This window comes from Triticum aestivum, chromosome 2D (genome assembly GCF_018294505.1).
Source record: "Triticum aestivum cultivar Chinese Spring chromosome 2D, IWGSC CS RefSeq v2.1, whole genome shotgun sequence".
Classification (NCBI taxonomy): Eukaryota; Viridiplantae; Streptophyta; class Magnoliopsida; order Poales; family Poaceae; genus Triticum; species Triticum aestivum.
Window position 1 is genome coordinate 183,206,639 of NC_057799.1, and position 11,441 is coordinate 183,218,079.

Consider the following 11,441-nt stretch of genomic DNA (forward strand, 5'->3'; position numbering starts at 1 on the left):
GTAACCCAACCGCGCCATTTGCATAGCCATTGGGAACAGGCGAGTTTAAGGCGAGTGGGAAGGCGCTTGACATTCGCGGCCTCTATAAAGGGGGTAAGGATTCCCTTCTTTCACCCACGCCCTTTCTCTTCCTCAACCCTTCCGTCCTTGAGCTCCAGCGCCCAAGCTTTAGTTTTTCCCTCACTCGAGAAAGTACTTCGAGGATGTCCGGATCCGGAGTTGGGGGTAAGTGGATGGCCTCCTCTGTCAAGAAGAAGGATATCAAGGAGCTCTGGGAGGCCGGATATCTGGCCAAAGAGATCGCCCATCGACTCCCGGCCAAGGGACAGATCGTCCCCACTCCCGAGCCCCACGAGAGGGTTGTGTTTCTTACACACTTTGTCCGCGGGCTTGGGTTCCCTCTTCACCCATTCGTCCGCGGGTTGATGTTTTACTATGGGCTGGATTTTCACGATCTAGCCCCCAACTTCATCCTCAATATTTCGGAGTTTATCGTCGTTTGTGGGGCTTTTCTCCGCATCCCACCTCACTTCGGCCTATGGCTGAAGACCTTCAATGTGAGGCCGAAGGTAGTGCGCGGTCAACAAGCAGAGTGCGGAGGCGCCATGGTAGGCAAGATGCCCAACGTCACCTGGCCTGAAGGCTCGTTCGCGGAGACGGTGAAGGGGTGGCAGTCGGGGTGGTTTTATATCACCGAGCCACACGACGCCAACTGGGAGGCGGCCCCCGAATTCCGATCTGGAGTCCCGATGCGGCTCACTTCTTGGCAAGAGCGGGGCCTAACCTGGGGTCCCTTGGCTGAGCTGACAGGGCTCTAGACGTGCATCCAGAACATGATAGAGAATAAGATCAAGCTTGTCACCGTAGTCCTGGTTATGCTTGTTCGTCGGGTCCTTCCGTGCTAGCGCCGAACTTATAGTTTGTGGGAGTTCGAGCCGGCCAAGCACCAGACGCTACTGGAGCTCTTCGGCACAACGCACGAAGAAATCTGGAAGGTGCTCTTCAAGGCCGGCGAGACGCCACCGCCTACGACCGAAGACCGCGGGCTTAGCTTAAAGCGTCAGCCCAATCCGATCAGTTTCTTTAATGTTTTCAAGGAGTACCCCCTACTAGCATACTTTGAGGGAAAACTTAAGCTTCCTTCCTCTATTTTCAGGCCTGGATTAAGTTGGCCGAGAAGATTAACTGTCCGGCTCCGCTACCTGAGGACCAGGGGTTTCCACTATTGGAGAAGATGCTATTCCCCGCGCCTTATGAGGTGCCGGAGAAGACGGCTAAGAAGGCGGCCCAAGGGGCCAAGAAAAACCTTCGTCGGAGAAGCACTCTAGACGAGACGTCCGAAGGCGAGACTTCCTCTTCATCTGCTGACGACAGCGATGAAGAGGGAGAAGAAAACGACTCCCCACCTGAAGCGGGGAGGAAGAAGAGAGCGGCCCCCACGAGCCTGGAGGCGGAAGCGCCTAAGAGGGTTAAAGGCTCCCTCGCGGATAACTCCGCATGGGACATCGACAGCAGTCCGGAATGACCTCGCCGGACCAAGCCTCAGGCTGCTTCATAAGTACCAGAATTCGCAAAAGTCTAGCCTTCCTCGTTTGTAATATTGATATATTGTAAACTTTTGTCATTGCAGTCCGGCGCGCGGTAACTCCCCACGATCCTCGACAGAGGATTCGCTAGACACGGAGGAGATGGCTAACATGTCTCCTCCACCTGTTCATTCCGTCTCACCCAGGGGTGATGATGAGGTGGTGTCCAAAAAGGCCTTCCCAGGACGGGGGGAGGTTTCGGAGGTCATCGGGGTGACGCCCCAGGATGATCCCTCGGACGCCGGACACACGGGGAAAAAAGCCCCCACGGAAACTGGTGACTGGGACCGAGTTCCCTTCGGACCTCAGCCGGACACCATTCCGGAAATCTATACCGCTCCGGGCTCCAGCGTGTTGGAAATATGCCCTAGAGGCAATAATAAAATGGTTATTATTATATTTCCTTATTCATGATAATTGTCTATTGTTCATGCTATAATTGTGTTATCCGGAAATCGTAATACATGTGTGAATACATAGACCACAACGTGTCCCTAGTAAGCCTCTAGTTGACTAGCTCGTTGATCAACAGATAGTCATGGTTTCCTGACTATGGACATTGGATATCGTTGATAACGGGATCACATCATTAGGAGAATGATGTGATGGACAAGACCCAATCCTAAGCATAGCACAAAGATCGTGTAGTTCGTTTGCTAGAGCTTTTCCAATGTCAAGTATCATTTCCTTAGACCATGAGATCGTGTAACTCCCGGATGCCGTAGGAGTGCTTTGGGTGTACCAAACGTCACAACGTAACTGGGTGACTATAAAGGTACACTACAGGTATCTCTGAAAGTGTCGGTTGGGTTGACACGGATCGAGACTGGGATTTGTCACTCCGTATGACGGAGAGGTATCTCTGGGCCCACTCGGTAATGCATCATCATAATGAGCTCAATGTGACAAAGTGTTTGGTCACGGGATCATGCATTACGGTACGAGTAAAGTGACTTGCCGGTAACGAGATTGAACGAGGTATTGGGATACCGACGATCGAATCTCGGGCAAGTAACGTACCGATTGACAAAGGGAATTGTATACGGGATTGATTGAATCCTCGACATCGTGGTTCATCCGATGAGATCATCGAGGAACATGTGGGAGCCAACATGGGTATCCAGATCCCGCCGTTGGTTATTGACCGGAGAGTCGTCTCGGTCATGTCTGCATGTCTCCCGAACCCGTAGGGTCTACACACTTAAAGTTCGGTGACGCTAGGGTTGTAGAGATATTAGTATGCGGTAACCCGAAAGTTGTTCGGAGTCTCGAATGAGATGCCGGACGTCACGAGGAGTTCCGGAATGGTCCGGAGGTGAAGAACTATATATAGGAAGTCCAGTTTCGGCCACCGGGAAAGTTTCGGGCGTTACCGGTATTGTACCGGGACCACCGGAAGGGTCCCGGGGGTCCACCGGGTGGGGCCACCTATCCCGGAGGGCCCCATGGGATGAAGTGGGAGGGGAACCAGCCCCTGGTGGGCTGGTGCGCCCCCCTTGGGCCTCCCCCTGCGCCTAGGGTTGGAAACCCTAGGGGTGGGGGCGCCCCCCACTTGGCTTGGGGGGGAAGCCACCCCTTGGCCGCCGCCCCCCTGGAGATCAGATCTCCCAGGGCCGGCGCCCCCCCCAGGAGGCCTATATATAGTGGGGGGAGGGAGGGCAGCCGCACCACAGCCCGTGGTGCCTCCCTCTCCCTCCCGTGACACATCTCCCTCCTCCCGCAGCGCTCGGCGAAGCCCTGTCGGAATCCGGCTACTTCCACCACCACGCCGTCGTGCTGCTGGATCTCCATCAACCTCTCCTTCCCCCTTGCTGGATCAAGAAGGAGGAGACGTCTCTGCTCCATACGTGTGTTGAACGCGGAGGTGCCGTCCGTTCGGCGCTCGGTCATCGGTGATTTGGATCACGACGAGTACGACTCCATCAACCCCGTTCACTTGAACGCTTCCGCTCGCGATCTACAAGGGTATGTAGATGCACTCCTCTCTCTCGTTGCTAGATGACTCCATAGATTGATCTTGGTGATGTGTAGAAAATTTTAAATTTCTGCTACGATCCCTAACACAGCGAACGGCATTCCCCCCAAGGAGGGAGCGTGACTGTTCCATCGGTGAGCTCTGTCCAACCAGAGGCACCGGATAATCTGCTGGAGACGCTGCGAGGCGCCTCTATCGTGGATGAACATCGTGTCCTTATGGACACGGTAATAGAAAAGGTTCAGTTCACCAAAAGCGGACTGACCGAAGCCTGCACTAGCCTTCTAACAGGCTTTGAGGCAAGTAATGTGATTATAGGAAAAATATCACCGTATAGATATTAGCCCCTGATGCTCTGTTTGGTGTTCGAGAAGAAAAGCCTAACAGAGGATCAAAAAATCATAGGAGTCTAACATGATTTGTCTATGTGAATAAGCAGGTATCACCGCAGGCTGCCACTGCTCATGCTACAGAGGTCTCCGGACTGAAGCAAAAATTGGAACGGGCCGAGGAGGAGCTCGGCCGCGTGAAGAAGCAGTTGGAGGATAGCCAAGGTATGCAGTAACCCGTGGGTACATTGTGAAAAAATGAATAGTCCGACCGGACTGAAAGTTTCATAAACTTTATTAGGGGCCACGACCGAGGTGCAACCCTTATGGAGGCGCTAGTCGAGGCCGAGGACAAAGCGGCCAAGGAACACGCGTCGCGCGAGAAGCACGAGGCCCGGGTTGGCGAGGTGCAGCAGCAGCTCCAGGGAGACTCCTTGGAGCGCGATTTTAAGGCGCAGGAGTCCGAATTGGTGAAGGCTCGCCAGAGCACGCAGGATGCACGAGCCGAGGCCCAGAGCGCCCTCCAGGAGATTCAAGTGGCCCAGAAAATTGCGGCGGGTGAGTCTTTCACCATGCCGAGAAAATATGTAGAGAAAACGTCCCTTGTACTTGTCCTGAATTTTGGTTTTCCAGGGGCATTTGCAGGTCTGCCGCAGAGTGTGTCAGACGCGGCCGAGCATTATAGAGCCGAAGAAGGGATGTCAACGGAGAAGCTGCTCTGGTCCCAATATCTGGGATCCGAACATCCGGTGACCTTCAGCGACCAGCTAAAACAGCTGGTCGAGCTGCACAGGTTGACCGAACTGGCCATGAAGGACCTGATAGTCCGGCTGTGGCCTGCCGATCGTACACCTGGCAGCTATTTCGGACTTGTGCAGCAGCTTGTGAGTGCCTATCCGCGGCTCGAAGCCGTGAAGCGGTCGGTCTGCATTGAAGGTGCGCGTATGGCTTTTGCTCGCGTCAAGATGCATTTGGCAAAGCTGGATGCCAAGAAGCTGATGACCGAGGGACCGCCCGAGGGCAAGGAGCATCGTCGACCCGAGCATTATTTTGATGGTGTCTGGAGGGATCTCGCCTTGCGGCGGAGCAATGTTCGAAGGATATTATATTCCCATAAGAACATGTGTATTAACTTGCCCTGTAATATGGAACAAAGATGTTATGTAGTATAATGTTTATGATTTTAAATTTTACCTCCTGTGTGGCCGTTTATTTAAACTGAGGGATGACCAGTCGTCGGCTTCTGCCCCCACGTAGATAATATGGGGGTGTTCGGGATAAACCTAAACACTCTTTACTCCACATTCTGGTCCTTAAAGGAGGTGTTTAGCACGACGAACAAGGCAATCAGACTACGCGGCCTTTACTGCCCCCACTTAGCCATAGGAGTTTGACAATTGATAAAGTTGGCGAAGCCCTTGGTATTCGGAAGGACGAATTAGGGGCGCTATACACGCCTAATCACGGAAACCGATTCCTCGCAAGAAGCGGGAAAAATCTCTAACGATTTGGAAACTCTCGAACAGCTGACTGGCTCTCGCCGCATCATGACAGTCAGTTTTCAGCTTTCCCTACTGAGGTGCTCGTCCGGAAGAACCGGGACACAATCACAGTAGTTCTCCCTTTACTACCCTAGCCGATATAGTGGAACGTAAGGTAGTAAGCACAGGAGCCGGGCAACCCAACTATTGACCAAAGACATGATTCGGAGCCGATGCATATAATGTTATAAGTTCGGGGTGCCGAACTGTACTGTAAAAGTGTTCGGACTTTTATTGCCGTGATGCGGGTTGTAATTAAGCCCCTGGCGGATTATGTGACGCCCGGATAATTAAGCTACAATAACCCTCTACTAATGATGCCGCATCACCTCGATTACTGTTGCTAATCTCGCGTTAGTTCGAAACCGATTCAAATTCAAATTCAAAATCAAGCAAACAATAAACAAATTTAAATATTAAAACGAAAATGTTCGGGGTGAGCCAAATAATGCATAGGTAAGTATGGTGGAGAAACCACACTTTTATAAAAGGTTTAAATACTCTAAAATGTTTTAAACAGTAGCAAAAACAATTAGTTGGATGCATTTTACAATAAATAAAACACTAAACTATTTTATTTAGTTACCCAAATTAATGTGGCAGTAGTATATATAGCAATACCAATTTAGGAACCATTTGTGTATTTTGTGAAACTAAAATAAAAGGAAACTAGACATAAAATAGAAAAGAAAAGTAAAAAGAAAAATAGTAAAAGAAAACAAAAGGACCCCCCTCTCTCCCCTAGACCAAGTGGCCGAACTGGCCAACGGCCAGCCGGTCGCCCGAGCAGGCCGGCCCACCTACCCCCTCCCTCTCCCGTGTTCCTTCCCGCACCGTGGCCACTGCCGATGCCCGCCACGGCGACGGGCATCGCCGTGGCGGCCATCCGCCGGCGCCCCTCGTCGTACTTAAGACGACCCCTTCCCCCGGGCCGGACCCTAGCGACCCCCAATTCCCCCCTCTCCCTTTGGCCTCGCCCCCCTCCAGATCCGCCAGCGCCCAGCGCCATCGCCATGGGCGTCATCACCCGCGCGCCCCACGGGCTCGCCGTCGCCTAGGAGCACGCCCACGAGCTCCGACGTGCTCTGCTCTGCCTTCCTCGACCCTGGCTTCAAGCTCACCGCCTCTGCATCATCCTCTCTGCAGGATTCTTCCTCGCCGGACTGCCTCCCCGTCGTCGCTCGCCGTCGTCCCCGTCCTCCTCCCCGCGCCCCATTGCCCGTGCCCTACAATCGTCGTGAGCACTGCACCGCTCCTTCCTCCTTCTCTCCCCTGCCGTTGCTCTGCATCGCCCCGTCACCGCCCGCACGCGCCACCGCGCGCGTATGTCACCCCGCTCGCCCCCTCTACTCAGGACCGCCCGCGGCCACCCCGTCGGCCACCGCGACCATCTGCACCCGCCTCCGACGCGCTGGCCCCCGCTCCAGTCCCTCCCTTCGCCGCTGCCGTACGCAGTCGCCGGTCGTCGCCCACGCCGGCCACGCCCGCTTAGTCCCGCTCCGGCCGCGGCCTTACCTTGCCCCCCCGGTCGGGCTCGGCCTCAGCACGGGCGACGCCAGCCCGCACGCCCCTGCCCGCTAACCGCTAAGGCCCCCTGTGCCTATGACATGGGGGCCCCACGCCCCTAGAACGTTTTATTAAAAAAAGGGAATTAAAAATAAATAAATAAATAATAATTAAAAGAATTAAAATATTAATTAATTGATTGATTAAAGAATTGATTAACTTAATTAATCTTGATTAGATTAACCTAATTACTAGTTAACTTAATTAACCCCTGATTAGCCTAATTAGTCAATGACATGTGGACCCCACACGTCAGTTTGACCCAGTCAATGTTCTGTTGACTGCTGATGTCAGCAAACACTATTATGGATAATGTTGATTTAAAATAATTAAATAAATCCAAAAAATGATTTAAATCTTTTAAAATTAATATAAAATAAGCCGTAGCTCGGTTGGAAAAACTTTGTACATGAAAGTTTCTCAGAACGATGAGACGAATCCGGATACGCAGCCCGTTCGTCCGCCTCGCGTCCCTAGCATAGCAAACCTGCAACCTTCCCCCTCCGATTCATCTGTCCGAAAACACGAAACACCGGGGATACCTTCCCGGGTGTTTTCCCCCTTCGCCAGTATTACCTATCCCTGCGTTAGATCACCTCTAGCACCGTGTATTGCCATGTTATGCTTTGTGATGCTTTGATTGCTCTGTTATTTATTGTGTTCCCCTCCGTTACTTCTTTTCGGTAGACCCCGAGGCCGCTACCGGTACCCCTGTGATCGACTACATCGACGATGAACCCTTCTTGCCAGAGCAACCAGGCAAGCCCCCCCATTGATCACCAGATATCGCCTATTCTTCTCTATACAACTTGCATTAGAGTAGTGTAGCATGTTACTTCTTTCGGTTAATCCTATTCTGCTGCATAGCCTGTCATTGTTGCTACAGTTGTTACCCTTACCTGCTACCCTACTGCTTAGTATAGGATGCTAGTGTTCCATCAGTGGCCCTACACTCTTGTCCGTCTGCCATGCTATACTATCGGGCCGTGATCACTAGGGAGGTGCTCACGGGTATATACTATATACTTTATATACATGACACATGTGGTGACTAAAGTCGGGTCGGCTCGTTGAGTACCCGCAAGTGATTCTGATGAGGGGGCTGAAAGGACAGGTGGCTCCACCCCGGTAGAGGTGGGCCTGGGTTCCTGACGGCCCCCGACTGTTACTTTGTGGTGGAGCGACAGGGTAGGTTGAGACCACCTAGGAGAGAGGTGGTCTAGCCCTGGTCGGCGTTCGCGGATACTTAACACACTTAACGAGATCTTGGTATTTGATCTGAGTCTGGCCATTTGGTCTATACGCACTAACCAACTACGCGGGAACAGTTATGGGCACTCGACGTCGTGGTATCAGCCGAAGCCTTCGTGACGTCAGCGACTGAGCGGCGCGCGCCAGATTGGACTGGAACGCCACTAGGCTAGGTCTGCTTCCGGCCGCGTATGCAACGTGCAGGTGTGCAATGGGCGATGGGCCCAGACCCCTGCGTGCATAGGATTTAGACCGGCGTGCTGACCTCTCTATTGTGCCTAGGTGGGGCTGCGACGTGTTGATCTTCCGCGGCCGGGCATGACCCCGAAAAGTGTGTCCGGCCAAATGGGATAGAGCGTGTTGGGTTATGTGGTGCACCCCTACAGGGAAGTTTATCTATTCGAATAGCCGTGTCCCTCGGTAAAAGGACGACCCGGAGTTGTACCTTGACCTTATGACAACTAGAACCGGATACTTAATAAAACACACCCTTCCAAGTGCCAGATATAACCCGGTGATCGCTCTCTAACAGGGCGACGAGGAGGGGATCGCCGGGTAGGTTTATGCTATACGATGCTGCTTGGTGAACTTACCATCTACTCTCTCCTACATGCTGCAAGATGGAGGTGGCCAGAAGCGTAGTCTTCGACAGGATTAGCTATCCCCCTCTTATTCTGGCATTCTGCAGTTCAGTCCACCGATATGGCCCTCTACACATATACCCATGCATATGTAGTGTAGCTCCTTGCTTGCGAGTAGTTTGGATGAGTACTCACGGTTGCTTTTCTCCCTCTTTTCCCCCTTTCCTTTCTACCTGGTTGTCGCAACCAGATGCTGGAGCCTAGGAGCCAGACGCCACCGTCGACGATGACTCCTACTACACCGGAGGTGCCTACTACTACGTGCAGCCCGCTGACGACGACCAGGAGTAGTTAGGAGGATCCCATGCAGGAGGCCTACGCCTCTTTTGATCTGTATCCCAGGTTGTGCTAGCCTTCTTAAGGCAAACTTGTTTAACTTATGTCTGTACTCAGATATTGTAGCTTTCGCTGACTCGTCTATGATCGAGCACTTGTATTCGAGCCCTCGAGGCTCCTGGCTTGTATTATGATGCTTGTATGACTTATTTATGTTTTAGAGTTGTGTTGTGATATCTCCCCGTGAGTCCCTGATCTTGATCGTACACGTTTGCGTGCATGATTAGTGTACGATTGAATCGGGGGCGTCACAGATTAGTACGTATACGTGTGCAATGAATAATATATATCGAGGTGAGGAAACAGGAAAAAATGAAGTAGTGGGCTGACGCCATCATTTATTCACCGTTGTGATGTAATGAGTACGTCAAGGCGTACTTTGTACAAGTAATGCGATAAGCAAGCAAGGCTATTGAAAATGCCATAACCAAGGGCGAGCTGTGTACGGGTATGTAAAACAAGTATGGTAATCGTTTATTAGAAACCACCTGGGGGTTCCCTTGTACGCCAGAGCTCGTTGCCTCCTTGGTGTGTTCTGCAAGCGGGTCGTCCGTATAGACCTTGAAAAAGAGAAGAAAACCCTGTAAAAAAGAAAAAGCAGAAGCGTGCGAATACCAGGGTCTATCAATCCGTACTGTGGATCGCGAGCGAGTTGTGCCTCCGTCCGTACCCATGGGTGCGTAGCATATGTGCTCGTGGTACGAATACCATTGCCTCGTATGGGCTTGGGCGGAGGCCGAATTTTGCTAGTTTGACCCGTGACCAGCCGAGCTATCCTGCTGCACTATAGTTCAGACCTTCTTAGTGGTGTCTAGGGGCTCGGAAGCCGGATTATAGTGCTGCTTGAGAAGGCCACTCTGTACTTTTGCTGCTAGGGCGGCGGTGTGCTCCTCTATACGGAGGGAGCGCTCCGTATTTGCGTTTACCGTAATGACACCACATGGACCGGGCATCTTCAGCTTAAGATAAGCATAATGCGGCACCGTGTTGAATCTAGCGAATGCGGTTCGTCCGAGCAGAGCATAATAGCCGCCGCGGAATGGGACAATATCGAAGATTAGTTCTTCGCTTCGTAAGTTATGCGGAGAGCCGAATATGACTTCCAGCGTTATTGAGCCCGTACAGCTGGCCTTGACGCCTGGAATGACTCCTTTGAAGGTGGTCTTGTTGGTTTGATTCATGAGGGGTCAATTCCCATCTTCCGCACTGTCTCTTGATAGAGCAGGTTGAGGCTGCTACCACCGTCCATCAGGACTCGAGTTAGGTGGAACCCGTCAATAATTGGGTTAAGAACTAGTGCGGCTGAACCACCGTGGCGGATACTAGTTGGGTGGTCTCGTCGATCGAAGGTGATCGGGGATGACGACCACGGATTGAATTTTGGGGCGGCTGGCTCTACCGCGTAGACGTCCCTGAGTGCGCGCTTGCGCTCCCTTTTGGGGATATGTGTAATGTATATTATGTTCACCGTTTTGACTTGAGGGGGAAATTTCGTTTGCCCCCCCGGTGTTTGGCTGTCGGGGCTCTTCGTCGTTGTTCTCACTCTGTGATTCCCCTTCTTTGCCTCTGCTATTTGCTTTGCTGGCTTGTTTGAAGACCCGGCAATCTCTGTTGGTATGGTTGGCCGGTTTGTCTGGGGTGCCATGAATTTGGCAAGGACGATCAAGTATGCGGACCAAGCTGGATTGTTTTCCGTTGCTCCTTTTATAGGGCTTCTTTTGCTGGCCGGACTTGGAGCCACTGAATCCGGCATGAACTGTTGTGTCATCGGTGTTATCGCCGTTGCTTCGGTGTTTGTTCTATTGCGCCGGAGCTTGCCGGTGCTGTTCTTGGCCTCGGAGGGGCTTGCTTCGTTGGCCGTATTGTTACTACGGGCCAGCCAACTATCCTCTCCCGCGCAAAAGCAGGTCATGAGTGCCGTTAGGGCTGCCATGGACTTCGGCTTTTCTTGGCCGAGGTGGCGTGCTAGCCATTCGTCACGGATGCTGTGTTTGAAGGCTGCTAAGGCCTCGGCATCCGGACAGTCAACAATCTGGTTCTTTTTGGTTAGGAACCTAGTCCAGAATTTTCTGGCTGATTCTCCAGGTTGTTGAACTATGTGGCTTAAGTCATCGGCGTCTGGTGGCTGGACATAAGTTCCTTGGAAGTTGTCTAGGAAAGCTTCTTCCAAGTCCTCCCAGCTGCCGATAGAATTTTCAGGCAGGCTGTTAAGCCAG